General features: G+C 44.9%; 1 protein-coding gene and 2 pseudogenes across 1 annotated transcript in view; 1 reads left to right on the forward strand and 2 right to left on the reverse strand.

Moving 5' to 3' along the window:
* Nucleotides 1-24,311, forward strand: part of BEND5 (BEN domain containing 5) — a 1,224,740-nt gene that overhangs the window by 296,090 nt on the left and 904,339 nt on the right. The window lies entirely within an intron of this gene.
* Nucleotides 4,866-4,984, reverse strand: LOC134962267 (5S ribosomal RNA; annotated as a pseudogene).
* On the reverse strand, nt 5,457-5,575 carry LOC134962939 (5S ribosomal RNA; annotated as a pseudogene).

Below are 24,311 nucleotides of genomic sequence, written 5' to 3' on the forward strand. Positions count from 1 at the left end.
GATGGACTGCCGAGTGCCGACACAGAGGTAGCTACAGCCGTGGACTAACGTACTGTGTCTGCTGCTAATATAGACTGGATGATAATGATATGAAATCAATATATATATGTATATATAATATCACTAGTACTGCAGCCGGACAGGTATATATATTTATTAGGTAATGACTGATGACGGACCTGCTGGACACTGTCAGCTCAGCAGCACCGCAGACTGCTACAGTAAGCTACTATAGTAGTATGTATAAAGAAGAAAGAAAAAAAAAACCACGGGTAGGTGGTATACAATTATAATATTATATATATATTAATTATATACAATTATATATATATATATATTAATTAAACTGGTGGTGATTATTAAACTGGTGGTCAGGTCACTGGTCACACTATCAGCAACTTGCAAGTAGTACTCCTGAGTCCTAAGCAGACAATCACAATATATATTATACTGGTGGTCAGTGTGGTCACAAACAATGGCAGTGTGGCTGGCACTCTGGCAGCAAAAGTGTGCACTGTACGTTATATGTAGTCCTGAGTCCTGAGTCCTGCTCTCAGACTCTAACTGCTCCCCACTGTCAGTGTCTCCCCACAAGTCAGATAATACAATACAGTCACACTATCTATCACTTCACTTCAGCAAGTACTAGTAGTAGTAGTACTCCTCCTAATGCTCCCCAAATTACTACTGTGTCTCTCTCTAGTGAGACTGTCTCACTCTCTTCTCGAATCTCTATAAACGGAGAGGACGCCAGCCACGTCCTCTCCCTATGAATCTCAATGCACGTGTGAAAAATGGCGGCGACGCGCGGCTCCTTATATAGAATCCGAGCCTCGCGAGAATCCGACAGCGTGATGATGACGTTCGGGCGCGCTCGGGTTAACCGAGCAAGGCGGGAGGATCCGAGCCTGCTCGGCCCCGTGTAAAAAACCCTGAAGTTCGGGCGGGTTCGGATTCCAAGGAACCGAACCCGCTCATCTCTAGTTAACTCCATCCACTTTATCTCCGTCCAAGGCTTAGTAAATAGACCCCTTACCATAAAATATGTAGGAATGCTAAATAACCTACTGTATTGTAATAAATCAGGGCACCTATGAGATTACTGAACTCATTATGGGGCCCCATGTCTGAAATTGTTAATTATTTCCTGTGGCGGATCTAGACTTAACTTTTAGGGGGAGCGGTTTAAGAACTATGACTCCTCCCCCAATCATAGCCCTCCCACTTAGTAATGCCCTTCCCGTTCGCTTCTAAAATGTCCTATTGTTGCCATTACTAATAAAATGTTGCCAGTTAGTGGAGAGAACCCTGCGCACTGATGATACAGACTGGCGAATCGCTATTCCTGCATAGCACACAGAATGAGCCGAAAATTCACATTATAGCACACTGTATGAGCGAAATTCACATTATAGCACACAGAATATGCCGAAATTCACATTATAGCACACTGTATGAGCGAAATTCACATTATAGCACACAGAATGAGCCGAAATTCACATTATAGCACACTGTATGAGCGAAATTCACATTATAGCACACAGAATGAGCCGAAATTCACATTATAGCACACAGAATGAGCCAAAATTCACATCAGATCCACAAATGCCACCCGCGGTGCCAGATACAGAAATGCCCCCAGCGGTGTCAGATACACATGACCCCAGCGGTTCCAGATACAGAAATGCCCCCAGCGGTGCCAGATACACAAATGCCCCCAGCGGTGCCAGATACACAAATGCCCCCAGTGGTGCCAGATACAAATGCCCCCAGTGGTGCCAGATACAAATGCCCCCAGTGGTGCCAGATACAAATGCTCCCAGTGGTGCCAGATACAAATGCCCCCAGTCCCAGTGGTGCTTACCCTCCTGCTGCTAGTGCCACCGATTCCCATCTCTGATGCTGAGTGGGAGCGAGCGCAGCGCGTGTCTCTCCTGCGCCTCCCTTCACTGATTCCCTGTCTCCGGCGGTCATTTGAAATCTAGCGCCGACTTGTGAGCCAATCAAAGCTCACGGGCCAGCAGCCAATCAAGAGCCGGTCCGTGAGCTCTGATTGGCTGACAGCCAGAGACCTTTAACATTTGCCGGAGACGAGCAAACAGTGGGCAGGAGAGGCGCGCGCAGCGCTCTCCTCCCTTCAGCGTCAAGAAGAGACGGGAATCGGCGGCGGCAGCAGTGTCACTCTTCCGCTCTCTCTCCCCTTCCCCTGCCTTGCTGCACCGCTCTCCAGACTGGCACCGGGCGGGACCCGGCCATCCATTTCGGTGCCGGCACGTGTAGAGGGGCGTTCGCCCTAATCGCCCCCTGCTAAATCCGCTACTGATTATTTCTTTAGAATAGGGTAGTATTACTTGGTGATCAGATAATAATTACTAAAGGGGCACATTGTTTGAAAGGGGAGACTCCCCTCTTTGAAATGAGAATGCCCCAGAGTGTGAAGATGGCATGATGCGGTACTGTAGCTCATGCACATTAAATGCTCCCCCCCCCCCAGCCCCATCCTATGCCTCTAATAGTATTTTCTTAATAACCACTTCGAGGACACATCAGATGAGGAGGACCCCAGATAGTGGGACTCCTCCTCATCCCTGGACTACTGTACATAATGATTTCTGTAGTCAGGGTCCTGAGAAGAGATCATGGGTGTGCACCAGAGATGTGCCTGTGGAATGCTTAAATGCAATTTCCTTCTGCTACTAAAGTAAATGATTTGGAACCCTGTTCTTGTGGATATTGTTCTGTTACCCATTCTATATACTGTATGTTTAGGTGTGTATGCGCCTGTCACATCTTATAGTACTCGCCGTGTTGTGCTCTTGTTGTGGTTGTATAAGTGGCACCTTGTCATGCTGTAAACTGATGTGCACCTCAGTAGGTGCTCTGTGACTATATAAGTCTAGGCCTGGCATTATGTAGGTGCCCATTATAGACTCTGCTTTCTATCTTGTGTTATTGTTTATTTGGTGCATTTTATTCCCAAGCCTTGCTTTGACCTGTTTGTTTATTTATTGACCTCAACATCTGCCTGATAGGTTTGTGCTGGATTGTCTGCTTGTATTTGAACTAGACCTGGAGTCTGCTGAGTTCTGGTGAAAGTGGCTGCTTAATGTAAGTACAGATTGCAACTGGCTAGGGCCCAGGGGTGGCCAACCAGTCAGAGACAAAGAGCCAAGAAATCTTGTTAGGTACATCAAAGAGCCAACTTCGAGCCGAAGGCGCACTTGTAAAAATGGGGTGTGACCTTGTGCCTGCTAGGCCACGCCCCTGGTATACAATACATTAAAAAAGCCAGATCCAACATAAAATACAATGAAAGAGCCACTTCTACATCAAATAATTGAAAAAGCCAGATCCGCATACAATATATTGAAAAGCCAGATTCAAATAATACACTTCAGCACCCGCCTGTGTCACTCCAGACAGCACCCGCCTGTGTCACTCCAGCTAGCACCCGCCTGTGTCACTCCAGCTAGCACCCGCCTGTGTCACTCCAGCTAGCACCCGCCTGTGTCACTCCAGCCAGCACCCACCTGTGTCACTCCAGCCAGCTCCCCATGTGTATTTGGCTCCCTCAGTTCTCAGTCTACGTAGTGCTGCTGCATGTCTGGCTGGAGTGCAGTGGTTTACAGATCTCTTGTGGTCACGTGACACTGAGTGTTGGGAGCCACATTTGAATGAAGAAAGAGCCGCATGTGGCTCAAGAGCCACATGTTGGCCACCACTGGGATAGGCTATGGACGATGATCTACTGGTGTCATTAGTTCCATTACACATGTCGTGCAGTACCTACTTATAACCTATCTCAGAATACTTTTCAGGCCATTTCCGCGTAACTTTGGGGCCCAATAAAACCCTACCTATGACTAAAGAGATTGCATATAAACTGTTATTGTTAAACTTATGTTTGGCAGAAGTTTGTGGAGTACTGTATTTTACATAAATTACAACAAATAATAACAAATAGGGCATATATATATATATATATATATATATATATATATATATCAGTGGCGTCACAAGAGGGGTGTGGAATCCTGGATTCAGACCGATGACCTATGCACATGTATCTTTTGGGAGCTTGATATTAAACTATTGTGACTCCACTGCATCACTCCAGTGAGCATATTGGTCATCTGACAGAAAGTGTTGTATTAATATAGGGCATTTTTTTTGGATACCATTTTCCAATTTTGTCTATAAACTCCTATTTAAAGAATCTGTGTCACTATTCTAAGTGATTCAGGTCACGATCTTCAGGATTAATCCGAGAAATAAACGTGTCTACAAACATTCAAAAATCTGATTGTTTTATACCCCTGATGAAGACGTTAAGACGAAACACGTAGGGTTCACCAATAAATATTCATCATGTCTTTGTGTATGTGACTTCTACCCAGAGCTCACACCTTTGTTAAGGTGATAGTGGGATTTATTTGAACTTGTATACTCTGACATGTATATGGACTTTGAAACAACAGGTATGGACCTTTGGAGAGAACAAAGGACCAAAAAAAGGAAACTATAGGCCTTTTCCTGGGCACACTTGAAAAAATTGAAATGATGAAATTATTAAAAATTAACTTTTATTGATATATACTTAAGAAAAAGCGAGAGCTGGCATCGATGTTTAAAGAACATGAGTGTTTGCCAGTACCAATGTACCTGTTATGGGCAAAATTATATTATAGGTGAGCGAAAATAAATGAACCCTCATCCATAAGGAAATTCATACATATTCTCCATATACAGGAGTTTAGATGAATGAGGTCACTACCTTGATTCCGATATAATCTGACAAATACTATCGACCTGAGATCAGATTGATATAATGAGTCCCAAGTAGCTTAAGCTGTTGGAGAGTAAAATACCTACGGTACCTAGTATTCCCTGGTGGTTCCCCATCCAGGTACTGACTAGGCCCTGCAGTGCTTGGCTTCCAAGATCAGACGAGTTTGGGCATACTCAGTGCGGTCTGACCGTAGGTAAATCTGTCTCCTAGGCGCACCGTTTTCCGATTGTGTTGGGACCCAGGATCAATCACAAATTGAATGGATATTGGATTATATATGATCAGAGATAAATGATGATAATAGTGCAATAGACCTAGAAATTTTTTTGCTGGGAAATCTTATCAGTGGTGTTTCTGACTTCAAACAATAATACTGGCTCTGCAGCCCTGAGATGGATATTACCAAACAGAAATTGTGCTCCCAATCAGCCTAGGCAGCAGGAGGGCTTAATAGTGCCCACAGTGGTAGAATAGTAGAGACTCTATTGCAGTCGTGCTCAAAAACAGCCCAAGCAGCAAATGGGCTTTGTAGTCTCTGCAATGATCAGGACAAATGGAAAACGTATCTACAATATAGTAAATATTAGTTCCAATATAATCTGTCAAATACTATTGACCTGAAATAGGATTAATATAATGAGTCCCAAATTGCTGTTGGAGAGTAAAATACCTACGGTACCTAGTATTCCCTGGTGGTTCCCCATCCAGGTACTGACCAGGCCCTGCAGTGCTTGGCTTCCAAGATCAGACGAGTTTGGGCATACTCAGTGCGGTCTGACCGTAGGTGAATTTTTTTCTCCTAGGCACACTTTTCCGATTGTATTGGGACCCAGAATCAATCACAAAATTAATGAATATCAGATTATATATGGTCGGAGATAAATAATGATAATAATATAAACTGATATATTTTTTGCTGGAAGATCTGATCAGTGGTGATCTAAATTCAAACAATAATACTGATTGTACGGTCTTTATATTGATATTACCAAAGGGCAAATGTGCTCCCAATCAGCCTAAGAAGCAGGAGGGCTTGATAATGCCCTCTCTGAAATGATCAGAACAGTAAAAAAAAAAAAAAAAATTGTGTCTACAGTATAGTCAATGTCAGTAATATTTGATTAAAGCATATATGGTAATTGCAAATTACAAATGTCCCTTTGTAAAAGGGTTACTCCTTCTCCACCCTTACCCAGTAGTTATGCACCAGAAGAGAAATTGAGCATGATAATCATAAAAATATAAATAACTGTATATATCACATAGTGTGGATTTACCAGCTTTCCCCTATTAAGTGGGGAAGTGCATAATGAACCCTGTGGGAAAGAAAGGGGGAGCCGCGGTTTGGGCAAGGAGAGCCCATTTTCGGCTGGGAGCCGAGGGCTGTCTTACCCTGACCTCTTCAGGAGACCCTAAGATCAGTGGGCGGACAGGAATCGAGTAGCGAGGCGCCGGCGGCCGCGGTCCGTGCAACCGGAAGTTCGGGCGCCGGGACCGGAAGTGGCGTACGTTTCGCTCCTAGAGCTTGATCACATGATCGCCTGCTCTCGGAGTTCCCCGCTGCCTGTATTTATGAGCGCAGCCTGTCAGGGAGGTTTGAGGTGCACCTGTTTGTGATTATCTGTATTAAATCACCTGCAAATAGTGAAGTCAATTACGGCAGACTAGAGCTATGTATCAGAAGTGTCATTGAAAGTACAATGAAAATCAGCTTAATCTGATACTGGTCTGATTAAAGTTTGGGGAGCAAACAAAAGAAATCATACAGCTTATATTATAGACCAATGTGGATGTTGTGATAAAATTTTAGAGATAGTGTGGTCAAATAGAATAATATGAAATAAATAAATAAATGTAAAATGATAATGAAAAAATGAATATAAAATGAATGAAAAAGATATATAATATAATTCATGAAAAAAGGGGGATTGAAAAAATTATTATATAAATGAATAAAATTAAGTATAAACATTAAAATAATAAAAATAAAAATAAAAATAAAAAAATAGAATGTAAGTATTAAATAAGAAATAAGAAATTATGTGGCTAGATGTAAACAAAAGTAGGAATCATGCAGTAAATGAAAATGTAAGGAGGTGGTCGGGACACTGTAAGTTATAAATAATCAAAATATGGCATAAAAGCCAGTTGAGACCGTATCAATTATTTGGGGCAAAAGGCAGCTGTTTATATTAAATAAGAAAGAATTGTTGGTGTGATGTATATGGGAGGGAAATAAAGGTGGAAGGGATGTGGAAAATGTAGAGGATGTAAAAAAAAAAGGGGGGGGGGAATGGGACTATTGAAATGGGTGTGAGGTGTGGGATAAAGTGGCACAGTTAGTTAAGGTCTAGATGCTGATTTGAAATTGTTGAGTGAATAGAGTGATTAATGAAGGGAGGGTGGGAGGGGGGAAATAGGGGGGGGAAAGAAATGGGGGGGGCAGGAATATAGGGAAGGCATTGGTGGGTTGGGGGGTGGGAGAAGGGATTTGCTGGGGTGGGGGGGCTGGGAGGGGGGGGGGAAAGGGGGGAGGGGGGTTTGGTTTTGTTGGTGGGTGGACTTTAAAACTGGTGGGTATGAGGGCAGTGACTGGTGTGGATGCCCTTGCGTATATCTGTATGAGTGTGAAGAATGTGAAAATGTGAGTAAATTGGTGTGGCAAGGTGAAAATACTGAAAAAAGGGATAGTAATGAAATTAAGGTTGGGTGCTGGTGAATTGGAAAAAGGGGAATGAGCTATATTGTGCTAGGTAAAAATTGTGCGAGTTGTTTAAAGGTGAGGAAATAGAGGTCTAGGGTGTGCGAGCAGGATGAATCATGCTCAATGAGAGAAAATCTTTATAAAAAGACACTGTAGTTTAAATGTTCATTTAGACCCTTTGGAGCCAAGGTGTCTAGTCTAAAAGTCCATTCACTCTCCTTCCTGAGGAGCATTTGTGTAATGTCTCCACCTCGGATCCCTGGTTTGATTTGTTCAAGGCCGTGTACTTTGAGATCTTGGACTGAGCTTGAATGATGAATTAGGAAATGTTTTGCGATGGTTGTCAGTTGTTGCATTCTTTGTTGGGGTTTAGCAGCATTCCTAATGTTGCTCATATGTTCAAGAATTCTGATTTTTAGCATGCGAGTAGTCATTCCTACATATCTCAAGCCACATGGGCAGGAAATGCAATAAACAACATTCTTACTTTTGCAGTTGAAAAAATCATTGATTTTTATCCGATCACCATATTTGTCCACCAGTTCTTGTATGTTAACCATATGTTGGCAGATTTTACAGTTACCACAGGAGTAGCTTCCTTTTATTAGTGGCCCACGTGGTGGTTGTTGTGAGAAGTGGCTACTGACTAAGAGATCCTTTAGATTGGGTGATCGCCGCCAGCTCAGATCAATTTTGGTATTGAGTTTTTTGGCCAGATCTTCATCAGAGAGCACAATGTGCCAGTGTCTTTGCAGGATGGACTTGATCTCCCTCCATTCTTTGCAGAAATCCCCCACAAATCTTATGGTTTGGGATTTTTCTTTACATTTCTTTATTGTTGTATTAAAGATTAAATTTTCTCTTGTGGTTTGGGTTATGTTGTTTTTAGCTTTTTTGATGGATCGCATACTGTATCCTCTGTCTTTTAATCTAAGTATCAGTTCTTTACTTCTTATCTTGAAAACTTCATCATTTGAGCAATTTCTCCTAAGGCGTAGGAATTCTCCTTTAGGGATGTTAGTTATTGTAGGGGGAAAATGTGAACTGGTTTGATACAGAAGAGTGTTGGTAGCTGTGTTCTTCCTGTATATTTCCGTGGAGATCATGTTATTGGTGTCCCTATAAATTCGGAGGTCCAAGAAAGAAATATTGTCTTTGTTGTAATCACAAGTGAATGAGAGATTAAGAGTATTGTTGTTGAGTTGCTGTATAAATTCCAGAAGTTCAGTTTGTGTGCCATCCCATATGATGAGTATGTCATCAATGTAACATGTCCACAATATAATATGTTTGGTGTATGATTCACAGAGGTCAGAGAATACAAACTCCCTCTCCCACCAGCCCAGGAAGAGGTTAGCGTAGGTGGGGGCACACGCTGCCCCATCGCTGTTCCCCTTACCTGGGTGTAGAAGAGGTTGTTGAAGGTGAAATAGTTTTTGTTCAAAACAAAATGAAGAAGTTGTAATAAAAATTGGTGAAAGTCATCCATTCCCCGCATTTTCAAAAAATATTCCACCGCCTGGATACCAAGGTCATGTTTTATACTTGTATACAACGCCTCAACATCAAGGCTCACAAGGAGATGTGTTTCTTCCAAATGTATATCATTGATCTTTAGAAGGACGTCGGTCATATCCCGGGTATATGATGGGAGTTCCAAGACATAGTCCCTAAAATGTGTGTCCAAAAATGTACAGGCTTTTTCTAGTAGGCCACCATTTCCTGAGACTATGGGCCGACCGGGGGGGGGTCCTGGAGGTCCTTGTGAACCTTGGGTAAGAGGTAGAATGTTGGTACCCGAGGATTATCTACAGTTAGGTAATCCTGTTCTGACTTGGTTATAGTGCCATCGTGGTATGCACTGTTGATAATATTCATATACAATATAAGAATGTTTATGGACTTATTGGTGTTATGACAAATTGTGTGTCTTTTTCAATGATTTTTTAGTAAAGGAATATTTTGTCCTAGCAAATGCGAATGTCTGATTATTCTCTTTCTCTGGGTGAATTTTGGTCAGAGGGTCTATTTTAGGGGACATTGCTTTGACCCATCAAACAAAAAATCCTTCCTATACTGAACGTCGGTTTGGTCCATAGAAGCGAATCTATCCACTGTGAAATTAATTTACAGTCTTGTATATACTAGCGCACAGAGATATTGTTTATGGTTTTATATATATATATATATATATAGCAATCCAGGTGCAGGTGGTACTCATTAGGATTATTAATATATTAATAAGTGAATTGAATCCTTTATTCAATTCTGATGTTTTGGGACTTAACCCATCATCAGGGAAATACATACAGTGTGCAAAAAAGTACAGATATATGACTTCCTGTCTTAGTGCACTCCCCGCGGCAGCTGACGGCAGCGTTGTCCAGGTAATTAGCATTGTGTGATTATTGGGCTAATACTTGTGAGTATAAATGTCTGTACCTTTTTGAACACTGTATTTATATCCCTGGGGGGTTAAGTAACAAAACATCAGAATTGAATAAAGGATTGGATTTTCTTATATATAATGTGTGTGTGTGTGTGTGTGTGTGTGTGTGTGTGTGTGTGTGTGTGTGTGTGTGTATAAAAATCTATAATGTATATCTATATGTGACATACATAACACACCACCCACTCTCACACACACACACACACACTCACTCACACACACACACATGCACACACACTCACTCACACACACACATGCTCACACACACACACACACACACACACACACTGTACATACATATAAACATACACACATACCCCGGGCTGAGAGTAGGAGACTGGTGGTCTGGGTCACTGTAGATTAAAATGCCAGCATTTATCGTAGAGGGAGCGGAACATTCGCAACAGCTCCTATGCTCCTTCGGGTATATTCCGTGCAGAGAGCTACTGGCGTACAGAGCTCCCTGCTGCAGCACAAGCTGTGATCACGATCACGGTTGCGATCGCTGCTTGTATTGAGATGGAGACAGAGCTGTCTCCATCTCTGCAAGATAGAAATTTGGTCGATTGCGCCACTGGGCTGTGTTTGAAAAATGACAGGATCTAGATGGTTGGTTCTTTATCTCAGTTCACGTTATCTCTCTCAAAGGCTTAGTACATAGATCCCTAATAAATAAAACTCAATCATAATATTTAACTATATACATTATATACAAATATAACCCAGTATATATAGTAGTGATGAGCGGGAACCGAACCCGCCCGAACTTCACTACCCGGGCCCGGATCCGAGTCAGGCTCGGGTTTTCCTGCAGACTCGGAAACCAGAACGAGGCAAAACTTTATCATCCCGCTGTCGGATTCTCGCGGAGTTTGGATTCTATATAAGGAGCCGCGCGTCCCCGCCATTTTCACTCCGGCATTGGAGAGTGTAGAGAGAGGACTTGTCTTCGTCCTCAGTGTCCTGCATCAGTTCAGTGTTAGTGGCTTGTGCTGCATCAGTCCAGTCACAGTGGTGGTGTCCTCTGCTGCCATATGTCCAGTGCTGCTGTATAAATCCAGTCCAGTGGTGCTGTGTTGTGCTGCATCAGTCCAGTCCATTGCAGTGGTGCTGTGTTGTACTGCATCAGTCCACTGGTGGTTTCCCTGTGCTGCTGTATATGTCCAGTGGTACTGCCGTATATGTCCAGTGATACTGCCATATATGTCCAGTGATACTGACGTATATGTCCATTGATACTGCCATATATGTCCAGTGGTACTGCCGTATATGTCCATTGCAGTGGTGCTGTGTTGTACTGCATAAGTCCAGTGGTGGTGTCCCCGTGCTGCTGTATATGTCCAGTGATACTGCCAAATATGTCCATTGATACTGCCATATATGTCCAGTGATACTGACGTATATGTCCATTGATACTGCTGTATATATCCAGCGGTACCGCCGTATAATTCCAGTGATCCTGCTGTATAAGTCCAGTGATCCTGCCGTATAATTCTACTGATCCTGCCGTATAATTCCAGTGGTACTGGCGTATAAGTCCAGTGATCCTGCCGTATAATTCCAGTGATACTGGCATATAATTCCAGTGATACTGCTGTATATGTCCAGTGGTACTGCCTTATAATTCTAGGGACACTGCCGTATATATATATATATATATATATATATATATATGTTGCAAAGCAGATTACTGAGGCCATAACAACTATGCAGGTGCTAGATGTGTGTCCGGTATGCGCCATTAGTGCAGTCGGACTGCAGTGCCAACCCTAGATGGGCCAGGTGTTTGTGCCGCACACTTGTGTCACTTAGCTTAGTCATACAGCTACCTCATTGCCCTCTTTTACTTCTTGGCATGATGTGCTGTTTGGGTACTATTTTTTTTAAGTGCCATCCTGTCTGACACTGCAATGCCACTCCTAGATGGGCCAGGTGTTTGTGCCGCACACTTGTGCCGCTTAGCTTAGTCATACAGCAGCCTTGGTGCACCTCTTTTTCATCTTTGCATCATGTGCTGTTTGGGGCATGGTTTTTTAAAGTGCCATACTGTCTGACACTACCGTATAAGTCCAGGGGTACTGCTGTATTAGTCCAGGGGTACTGCCGTATAAGTCCACCAATTGCAGAATTTTTTAAAAATGACAGGGGCGTGCAGGAGATGTTGTCAGTGGACTGAAAAATTGCGGGCCACTTTCGACAATCAGCCACTGCGTGAGACTACTAGATGGGCCAGGTGGTTGTGTCGCTTAGCTAAGTCATACAGCAACCTCGGTGCACCTCTTTTTCTTCTTTGCATGATGTGCTGTTTGGGGCCTATTATTTATAGCTGCCCTCCTGTCTGACACTGCAGTGCCACTCCTAGATGGGCCAGGTGTTTGTGCCGCACACTTGTGTCGCTTAGCTTGGTCATACAGCCACCTTGGTGCAACTTTTAGGCCTAAAAACAATAGTGTGAGGTGTGAGATGTTCAGAATAGAATGGAAATGAGTGGAAATGAATGTTATTGAGGTTAATAATACCGTGTGATCAAAATTACCCCAAAATTCTGTGATTTTAGCCATTTTTATGTTTTTTTTCAAAAATCATCCAGATCCAAAACCAAAACACGAAAAGTGCCCGCCGCACATCTCTAGTATATAGTGGGCGTTGGTATCTTGAGCGCCAGCATTAAGACTGTCTGCATTCTGTTTGCATCTCCTCCAGGGCCGGCAACAGAAATCTTGGGGCCCGGTACAATTAAGTCTCTGGGGGACCCCTACCCCCAACCCCACCCCCAACCAATTTCTGCTGAAGTTGATCCTTTGAACCTAAGAAAGATTTGGTATATATATATATATATATATATATATATATTATACATAATATACAAACACACATTAGGATAAAATTAAATACCCACACTTAAATACCACACACCCGGGTGAGAAATGCAGTGCTGCTGATACCGCAGCCAGATTCTTCTGCTTGCAGCCAGATAGCGCTGCAAGCACGGTCTCTTCTCCTGCTTTCAATGGGCACTGGAGGCAGCCTGGCAGGGAGAAGGTCAGAAGAGCCGGCATGGTCACAGTCATCGTCGCGTGTAATGACGCCATGATAGCGCCATCTTTCATTACCATGGTACGTGCACGCACCACATGTAAGTGTTAACCCGGGGTTGATAGGAAGAAGGACGCGGTGGGGGGATTACTTTAGCCAGCTGACTTCATTGTTTGAATAGGGGTGGCCGGCCAACATGCACATAATAGCTGACCCTGCTCTGTTTTGCATGTCTCTGAGCCTCGGGGCCCCTCCCAACCTTGGGGCCCGGGATGGGAGGATCTGTGGAACATGCCGTATAGTACCTACAGTATGTTTGGTACTTTGTGCATGTCCTGGACCCTTACTGAATATGTGCAGAAAGAGGTCTGCGATGGCAGATGCAGGACAGCATCAGACTGTCAATGACAGTCTGACGCCATTTGGAGCAGGGAGGGGGCGGCGATGGCCTCCATCTCCTAAAACGCCAGTATTGCGAGGGAGAGAAGAGGCCAGGATCTCTGTCAGAGGACAGAGAGTTCCTGGCCTCTGTGTAGCAAATGCAGCGGGTCAGGCAGCTGCCCAATGGTGTCGTAGATACTGCATCCTAGCAAGCAGTTCGGAGCAGTATTGCAAGCAGGAGGTGTGACGCCCCCTGCTGCATTACCATATTAGTGCTGTCGCTGCTGTTTCTATGTACTGTAAGAAGCAGCGATAGCAACTCCCACCACATCTGGAGGGGATGCAGTCAGTTTACCTACAATCAAAATACCGACGGTCAAAATACTGACATTTAAAATGTCGACAGGTCAAAAAATCGACATGGGTTTTTCATGATTTTTTCATTGAAACTGACTGGTTCATACTTTACCATCCCAGTGAACGTGGAGGGGGAATATAATAGTGCAGCAAGCCAATGCGAGGGGACGCGGTACACTTATATGGTGTCCATGTCGACCTATGGCGACATACACAGTTTACACACCCAAAAATTTGAAAAGCCCCATGTCAACTTTTTTGACATGTTGACATTTTAAATGTCGGTATTTTGTCTGTGTCAACATTTTTAATATCGGTATTTTGACCATGTCGGTATTTTAACCTTGTCTGTATTTTGACCATCGGTCAATTGTTCTCTGTATTTTGACCGTTGGGATTTTGATTGTAGGTAAATCATACTGGTCCCATCTGAATTAGGGACCATGGGGGTCATTCTGACCCGTTCGCTCACTGCTTTTTAACGCAGCAGAGCGAACGGGTCCCTACTGCACATGCGCCGGCGCTGTAGTGCCCGATAGTGCCAGACGGCCGAAGGCCATAGCAGGGATGCGATCGCCTCTGCCTGATTGACAGGCAGAGGCGATCGCTGGGTGGGAGGGGGCGGAACGGCGGCGTTTGGCCCCCATTTCGTGGGTGCGGTCCAGCCAACGCAGGTGTGGCCAGGCAGCAGCGGCTGCGTGGCATCACACGCAGCCGCTGTGGGCCGGGTAGCGATGTGTAGCTCCCGGCCAGCATGCTAAAGCTGCGCTGGCCGGGAGCTACTCTTGAAGTGCAAAGGCAGCGCCGCTGTGCGTGTCAGGGAAGATGATCGTAGCTGTGCTAAATTTAGCACAGCTACGATCAACTCGGAATGACCCCCCATATTCTCTGTATTGCTTCCAACGTAGGTATACTATCATTACTGTACCTGTTTTTCACTTCAAATTTGTTCCCTTTAGTCATCGTTCATTATCTCATTATGAGAATGTACATTGCCGGTGATGAACTTATACTATTGCCCGTTAACCCCTTTTATCAATAACATTACTTTCTTTTTTTCAACATTTTATTGCGTTAATCCGAAACTTTTCATTTTATTATCAAAAAGAGTCCTAAAATCTAATGGCTCACCGACAAGAACCGGGCAGCCCCCAGACAGAGCAGCATTTGTCTCACAAGCTTATAGCTCCAACCTGAAAAAGCTACAATTGGCAAAGGCACCCTCTCAGTAGTACACAACAGAGCAAATATATGTCATGGACGTGAGACAGGGAGCCTTGCTTTCACAGCTGTCAAATTACCCAAGGATAATTTGGCTGCTTGGCAGACTTTGGTTTTCATCGGTTCAATAACAAAGGACAGACATGCCAATTCCCTCAGCATGGAACCTCCACTAGATCTGTAACATAACATCCTCATTCCTTGTTTGTGGGCATGTAGGAGTAAGCTATGTATGGACTATGGAGAATAAATATATATATGTCTGCACTCTGCACACAATGTGGACGCAGTTATGCTCCAGCCTGGCAAGAAAAATATGTCATATTAGTTTCTGTTGTCTAGATATTAGGCAACTTGGCCAGTTATTGCAGACCTATATTGTACTAAGATATGCTCAACACATTAATAGTAACTTTAGACAAATTACTATTTAATATTTGTGTATGAGTGGGTGTAAGGGTTTGGTTTAATAATTTAATGCACTTAATTTTTTTAAAATAGAGGGAGGCAAAACAGGCAAAAATAAATAGGGTATGATCACGGGTGTGGATCATCAAATCGACAGTATCTAGGTCAAAACTGTTTAGGTCGACCACTATAGGTCGACAGGCACTGGGTCAACAGGGTCTGAAGGTCGACAGGGTTTCTAGGTCGACATGTGCTAGGTCGACAGGTCAAAAGGTCGACATGAGTTTTTCATGTTTTTTTGGTGTCGTTTTCTTCGTAGAGTGACCGGGAACCCCAATTAGTGCACCGTGTCCCCTCGCATGGCTCGCTTCGCTCACCATGGTTCGGGCAAGGTGCCTCGCTCCGCTACCATTTCACTCGGCACAGATTACCATTCCACTCGTAGTCCACGTGAATCGTTAAGTATGAAAAAGTTCAAAAAAAGAAAAAAAATGTGAAAAACTCATGGCGACATTTTGACCTGTCGACCTAGCATATGTTGACCTAGAAACCCTGTCGATCTTCAGACCCTGTCGACCTAGTGACTGTCAACCTATAGTGGTCGACCTAAATATTGTCGACCTAGACAGTGTCGATCTTCAGACCGGATCCCATGATCACACCAGGCTTAGGTTACCAACCCGGAATGGCCAGGAGGCTCCGAAAATCGGGTGGCGCTCCTGGACGACACCTGCCCGCACTCTCCCAGCATCCGCACACAAGCTCCTGCAGACGGGGGGTGATGACGTGATTCGCTGTGAATTGCGTCATTGTTGCTCTGCATCACAATGTCTGGAATGTCGGCATTGTGTAGCAGGGGTGGATCTGCGATGACCCGATTTTATGGACACGCCCCCGCTCCGCCCCTATCCAGCATCAATCCCCCTCCATCACGCCCCCAGTATGCCGAGCCACGCCCACCACTGTGCCGAGGAGGCAGCCAGAATATCGGCAAGTATGGGTTAGGGACTATACAGATTAAGTTTGTAGTACAAGTGAGTGGCATTTTGAACCAAGCAGATATCTCAGTCAAACAGGGTATTTCTCCGAGGTGCGAAGTTCCAGCATAGTGTGGGAGATGTATTAAGCCTTGAAGAGTGATAAAGTGGAGAGAGATAAAATACCAGGCAATCATCTCCTCACTGTCATGTTACAGGCTGTGTTTGAAAAATGACAGGGGCGGATTTCGTGGTACTTTATATCTCTCCGCTATCACTCACCGAAGCTTAGTACATCTGCTCTGCCCTAAATCTTGGAGTTCTACAGAATGTTCATTTAGCACTATACTTTTACAAGTTTACTTTGCCAAAATTAAAGTCTATCAATAGAGCAGGGATAAACTAAGCCAACGGACAGGGCCGTCAAGGCATTCAGTGGGCCTGGGTGATATAAGGGGGCGTAACCAAATCTGAGAGGTGTGTCCAGAAAATAATGACTTTACACCGGAGCACACTCTAGGGAAACATAGGGCTTGGATAACTAGTTGTTGACGCCACCCACTACAGCTGATGTTCAGTTGAATGTGTCGGTATCATGGGTGGATCTTGTGTGTGTTTGCACTGCGCAAAGTGTACATGACTATGGGTTATTCAGCGTTATATGCAACTCACTTGCATTCCCGTTTGTGGCTGAAGGGGCGTCACTGGATGGCAATGGGGCATTTGCACCTATGCAAAGCTTAGCAAGGGTGCGTCATCGGAGTCGCGGGCAATGCAGGGTTCTGCCTAGGTTTAAATACGCAAGTTTCCAATAGATCATTTGCACCTGCAATAGGGCTGGTTTAAGTGCACACGGATTATAATGGCCACTATGGAAACATGCATTCGGCAACCAAACCAAAACGATGGTTGAATATAAACAGTTAGTACTGTGCTCCCAATGTGAGAGTAGAATCTCAGCTCAACACACAGAATATGCATCTCTAGTTAGCAGTGAAGACTGGATAAAGGAAATAGACATGGCAAAATAAAGGTGAAGATACAAATAGCCGCAATCTGCGTGCCAGGTCCCATGCCACTCGGCCGCGTTGAATCTCTTTTTCATTTACAATGTGCATTTTTATAATTAAAACAACTAGAAATGAGCATGAGCCAGCATACACCGACCACTGGAGCTTGCGGCACTTGTATATCTGTGTGTCACTAAGGGGACATTTACTAAGCAGTGATAAGAGCGGAGAAGTGAGCCAGTGGAGAATTTGCCCATGGCAACCACAATCAGCTGCTACCTATAATTTTATAGAATGCAATTGATAAATATTGCTTCAAAGCTGATTTGTTGCCATGGGCAACTTCTCCACTGGCTCACTTTTTTTTTTTTAAATCAAGTACTTTTTTATTTGTTTTTTTGACATTTATACATAACTCAAAACAAACATCAGCATTCTATTAACTGTAACAATTGCCATCAATAAAATTATATATGTTAAAATTCAACATGTAGTGTGTGCGTCAATCATATTCACTTAAGGTTTCTTATCAAACGATATCTGTGTAAAGAAGGACTAGGTGTCCAGTATCGGTCTGCCCAGCCTTGTGCTGCACCAGCGGTCCCACTTCTCTGTAAATTGAGAGGAGGAACCCCTTATCTTATACATATATCTCTCGTGTCGTATTACTGAATTTACTAACGCCCTCCATTGCTCCACCCTAGGCATGTCAGCTGAGAACCAAACCCTGGCAATGACAACCCTCGCCAGCGTAGTGAGACACAGGACATATTTGTACAGTACAACAGAGTGTGTTTCCTCAAGATCTAATCCAAACAGGCATAGGCCGGGGTCTAATACGGGGAGGGATGGGGCAGTCATGGTTATATCACCCCATACCTTACACCAGAAAAGGGAAATTACAGGGCAGTCCCATAACAAATGCCAGAATCCGGCATCGGTCTCCCGGCATCTGGGGCAGCAAGAGTTATCTCTAAGACCAGCCCTCTGCATAGTGACAGGAGTTCGATACACCCTGTGCAGAATGTAAAAAAAGACTTGTTTATATCGTATACATGGCGTAGTATATTTAATGGAGCCCAGGATCTGGATCCACTGCTCCTGGGATAGAGGTCCCAGATCAGTCTCCCATTTAATGCGTATTGTATTCAAATGATCAGGGCCATATTTATTATTCAAAGCAGTATATATGACAGATATTTTTCCCCTTCGACTAAGAGAAGTGAGCAACGACTTAACGGGTGAATCTGCAATTGGAGGCGGGCCATGAGGAAACTGGGTCTGCACAGCATGTCTAAGTTGAAAGTACCGAAACAAGGCAGTGTTAGGTATATCAAATTCGAGTTTCAATTGCTGAAAAGACTTGAGCACTCCATCTTGGTAGAGTTGTTTTAGAGATATTACACCCTTAGTTATCCAAATATTATCTGGAGATATCTTGTACAACTCTGAATACGTACTATTAAACCATAGCGGAGTACTGGCATCTTGCCCCTCCCAATCATATAGAGTATGTGCATAGCGCCAGATTAGCAAGGCTTGGCGTAACAAGGGAGGCAAACCAGAAGCCGCACGGCCAGAAAGAAGGAGTTGAAGAGGAGAAAAGGAGAAAGCAGGAGAGCACCTCGCCCGCTCAGCCAGAAGACCCCCCATTGTTGGATCCAAGGAATCTCCAGTCCACTCACCAAGATGGGACATTTGTGCTGCTACGTAATATAGTCTCAAATTGGGAAGACTCGCACCCCCCGAGAGTTGTGACCTACTCAGCGTTTTAATAGAGACTCTTGCTGGTTTATTACCCCATATAAATGAGGACATAACGCCCTCAATTACAGTGAAGACTTTTTTCGGGAGGTAGACCGGAGAGTTATGTAGGGCATATAGGAACTTTGGCTGCATTATCATTTTGAATAAATTAACCCGACCCAGGATAGACAGTGGTAGCTTTTTCCAGCTATGAGCCCTTTCTTTAAATGACATCGTAATGGGGTCGATATTTTGGGCCACATAACTACGTGCCATAGGGGTGATCCAGATACCCAAGTATTTAAACCGCAGCGTCCACTGCAAGGGGTACACCCCCTGGGTATTTTCAGGGAGAAAACCAGACAAGGGAAAAATATGCGATTTATCCCAGTTGATTAGTAAACCAGAAAAAACTCCAAATTCCTCCACTACCCGCAGCATAGCCTGCAAGGAGCCCTCAGAGTCCTGCAAGAAAAGGAGCATATCGTCTGCATACAGGGCCACAACATCCACATGACCCCCAACCTTGATACCCCTAATCTCGTCATTAGATCGCAGCAAGGCGGCCAACGGCTCCACGGCAATTGCGAACAGCGCAGGGGATAGGGGGCAACCCTGTCGAGTGCCCCTCTCCAACGCAAACATCTCTGACGTGAAACCATTGGCCGTCACACGGGCCACAGGCAAAAAATACAATAACTGGAGAAATGTAATAAAACGAGGGCCAAAAGCAAACTTCTCCAGTACCCCCCACAAATATGTCCACTCCACTGAGTCGAATGCTTTGGCTGCATCTAGAGACACCACCACCGCATCCAACTCCCCCAGATCATGCCTCTGCAGATGACAAAACAGTCTACGTAAATTTTGGGCAGTTGATTTACCTGGCATAAATCCCGTCTGGTCCGGGTGAATGATTGTTGTAATAACTAAGTTCAATCTAGATGCCAAGATCTTTGCCAGTATCTTGACATACGTATTGAGGAGGGAAATAGGTCTGTAAGATTCGGGGCGTAGGGGGTCTTTCCCCGGTTTCAGCAAGACAATTATATTTGCCTCGGCCATAGAGCGAGGGAGAGTCCCGCCCTCCAACAATAGGTCAAATAATTGTAAAAGATAGGGGGCAAAAAAGCTGCTAAATTTCTTATAGACTTCACTCGGAAGTCCATCACAACCCGGTGCCTTAGACGCTGGAAGGGACAGGATCGCAGCGTTCACCACCTCCAGAGTAATTGGTGCATCTAAGGCCCCAGAGTCTTCCCGGGACAGACAGGGCAAATCCAACCGAGCCAAATAGTCCCTCAATTGATCATTGGAGTAAGTGGCTCGGGATGTATATAGCGAGGAATAGTAACTACGAAATGTCTCAGACACCGCCGAGCCAGACTAACACATTTGGTCGTCAGAGTTCCTCACACATTGAATCATTGTTCTAGTAGATTCAGACCGAGCCAGAAAAGCTAAATAACTGCCATTCATCTCCGCCTGAAAATAGTGTGCATGTCCCGCAAAAAGGAGTCTACGCCTGGACTTCTCAAATAAGCAATCGGACCACTCTCCCTGCGCGTCTCGCCACAACAGTTCATCAGAACGTAAATGGGTAGCTATATATTGGGATTCCAATTGCTGACATAGGGCCTCCAGTCTTATTTCCTCCTTTTTACTAGATAATTTAACCTCAGATATTCGTTTTATAAAGGAGCCCCGCTGGAACGCTTTGAAAGCATCATGTTTGACCGCCAGGTCGGTGTAAGGCAGATTACAAATCTGGAACCCCTCCCAGGCAGCACCCAAATCCGCACCTTCCCCTAATAAGGTTAACCAGAAGGGATTAAGTTTCCACATTTTTGCACCGCGCTCCCAACCAACACTAACTGTAAGTGATACAGGAGAGTGGTCCGATATACCCCTAGGGAGATAGTCCACCGCCAACACATCAGGGGACAAGTCAGGAGAAATCAAGATCAAATCAATGCGAGAGAATTCATGATAGGTAGCGGAGTGGCAGGAGAACTGATTAGCCGTGGGATTGCGACTCCTCCATACATCCACCAACCCCAGCTCCCCCACCAGTCGTGCAAACGGAGTAGGGGATACAGAAGGGGAGGGAGAAGCAACCGACTCTCTCCATCTGTCCAGGGCATGATCCATCACATTGTTAAAATCCCCCAAGCATATCACTGGGGTAGCAGGGGATTGGGCTAGAAATCGGGCAGCATGACGCAGAACCTCATTGTTATATGGCGGGGGGACATAGACAGCTAAAATGTGGAATAGTCTACGATTAATATGTGCGTGCAAAAAGACGTATCTGCCATATTGATCTGTTTCACAGACGTCTAGGTGAAATTGTATAGATTTTCTAATTAGTACAGAGACACCCCTAGCGCTACCTGAGAAAGTGGAGTGGTAAACATGACTAATCCAGGGTTTCTTGAGTGCCAACACCCTACCTCCAAACAAATGGGTTTCAGAAAGACAAATTATGTCTAGTGATGAGCGCCTGAAATTTTTCGGGTTTTGTGTTTTGGTTTTGGGTTCGGTTCCGCGGCCGTGTTTTGGGTTCGACCGCGTTTTGGCAAAACCTCACCGAATTTTTTTTGTCGGATTCGGGTGTGTTTTGGATTCGGGTGTTTTTTTCAAAAAACCCTAAAAAACAGCTTAAATCATAGAATTTGGGGGTCATTTTGATCCCAAAGTATTATTAACCTCAAAAACCATAATTTCCACTCATTTTCAGTCTATTCTGAATACCTCACACCTCACAATATTATTTTTAGTCCTAAAATTTGCACCGAGGTCGCTGTGTGAGTAAGATAAGCGACCCTAGTGGCCGACACAAACACCGGGCCCATCTAGGAGTGGCACTGCAGTGTCACGCAGGATGTCCCTTCCAAAAAACCCTCCCCAAACAGCACATGACGCAAAGAAAAAAAGAGGCGCAATGAGGTAGCTGTGTGAGTAAGATTAGCGACCCTAGTGGCCGACACAAACACCGGGCCCATCTAGGAGTGGCACTGCAGTGTCACGCAGGATGTCCCTTCCAAAAAACCCTCCCCAAACAGCACATGACGCAAAGAAAAAAAGAGGCGCAATGAGGTAGCTGACTGTGTGAGTAAGATAAGCGACCCTAGTGGCCGACACAAACACCGGGCCCATCTAGGAGTGGCACTGCAGTGTCACGTAGGATGGCCCTTCCAAAAAACCCTCCCCAAACAGCACATGACGCAAAGAAAAAAAGAGGCGCAATGAGGTAGCTGACTGTGTGAGTAAGATAAGCGACCCTAGTGGCCGACACAAACACCGGGCCCATCTAGGAGTGGCACTGCAGTGTCACGTAGGATGGCCCTTCCAAAAAACCCTCCCCAAACAGCACATGACGCAAAGAAAAATAAAAGAAAAAAGAGGTGCAAGATGGAATTGTCCTTGGGCCCTCCCACCCACCCTTATGTTGTATAAACAAAACAGGACATGCACACTTTAACCAACCCATCATTTCAGTGACAGGGTCTGCCACACGACTGTGACTGATATGACGGGTTGGTTTGGACCCCCCCCAAAAAAGAAGCAATTAATCTCTCCTTGCACAAACTGGCTCTACAGAGGCAAGATGTCCACCTCATCATCATCCTCCGATATATCACCGTGTACATCCCCCTCCTCACAGATTATCAATTCGTCCCCACTGGAATCCACCATCTCAGCTCCCTGTGTACTTTGTGGAGGCAATTGCTGCTGGTCAATGTCTCCGCGGAGGAATTGATTATAATTCATTTTAATGAACATCATCTTCTCCACATTTTCTGGATGTAACCTCGTACGCCGATTGCTGACAAGGTGAGCGCCGGCACTAAACACTCTTTCGGAGTACACACTTGTGGGAGGGCAACTTAGGTAGAATAAAGCCAGTTTGTGCAAGGGCCTCCAAATTGCCTCTTTTTCCTGCCAGTATAAGTACGGACTGTGTGACGTGCCTACTTGGATGCGGTCACTCATATAATCCTCCACCATTCTTTCAATGGGGAGAGAATCATATGCAGTGACAGTAGACGACATGTCCGTAATCGTTGTCAGGTCCTTCAGTCCGGACCAGATGTCAGCATCAGCAGTCGCTCCAGACTGCCCTGCATCACCGCCAGCGGGTGGGCTCGGAATTCTGAGCCTTTTCCTCGCACCCCCAGTTGCTGGAGAATGTGAAGGAGGAGATGTTGACAGGTCGCGTTCCGCTTGACTTGACAATTTTCTCACCAGCAGGTCTTTCAACCCCAGCAGACTTGTGTCTGCCGGAAAGAGAGATCCAAGGTAGGCTTTAAATCTAGGATCGAGCATGGTGGCCAAAATGTAGTGCTCTGATTTCAACAGATTGACCACCCGTGAATCCTTGTTAAGCGAATTAAGGGCTCCATCCACAAGTCCCACATGCCTAGCGGAATCGCTCCGTGTTAGCTCCTCCTTCAATGTCTCCAGCTTCTTCTGCAAAAGCCTGATGAGGGGAATGACCTGACTCAGGCTGGCAGTGTCTGAACTGACTTCACGTGTGGCAAGTTCAAAGGGCATCAGAACCTTGCACAACGTTGAAATCATTCTCCACTGCGCTTGAGACAGGTGCATTCCACCTCCTATATCGTGCTAAATTGTATAGGCTTGAATGGCCTTTTGCTGCTCCTCCAACCTCTGAAGCATATAGAGGGTTGAATTCCACCTCGTTACCACTTCTTGCTTCAGATGATGGCAGGGCAGGTTCAGTAGTTTTTGGTGGTGCTCCAGTCTTCTGTACGTGGTGCCTGTACGCCGAAAGTGTCCCGCAATTCTTCTGGCCACCGACAGCATCTCTTGCACGCCCCTGTCGTTTTTTAAATAATTCTGCACCACCAAATTCAAGGTATGTGCAAAACATGGGACGTGCTGGAATTTGCCCATATTTAATGCACACACAATATTGCTGGCGTTGTCCGATGCCACAAATCCACAGGAGAGTCCAATTGGGGTAAGCCATTCCGCGATGATCTTCCTCAGTTGCCGTAAGAGGTTTTCAGCTGTGTGCGTATTCTGGAAACCGGTGATACAAAGCGTAGCCTGCCTAGGAAAGAGTTGGCGTTTGCGAGATGCTGCTACTGGTGCCGCCGCTGCTGTTCTTGCGGCGGGAGTCCATACATCTACCCAGTGGGCTGTCACAGTCATATAGTCCTGACCCTGCCCTGCTCCACTTGTCCACATGTCCGTGGATAAGTGG

The sequence above is a fragment of the Pseudophryne corroboree genome, chromosome 9, assembly GCF_028390025.1.
Source record: "Pseudophryne corroboree isolate aPseCor3 chromosome 9, aPseCor3.hap2, whole genome shotgun sequence".
Classification (NCBI taxonomy): Eukaryota; Metazoa; Chordata; class Amphibia; order Anura; family Myobatrachidae; genus Pseudophryne; species Pseudophryne corroboree.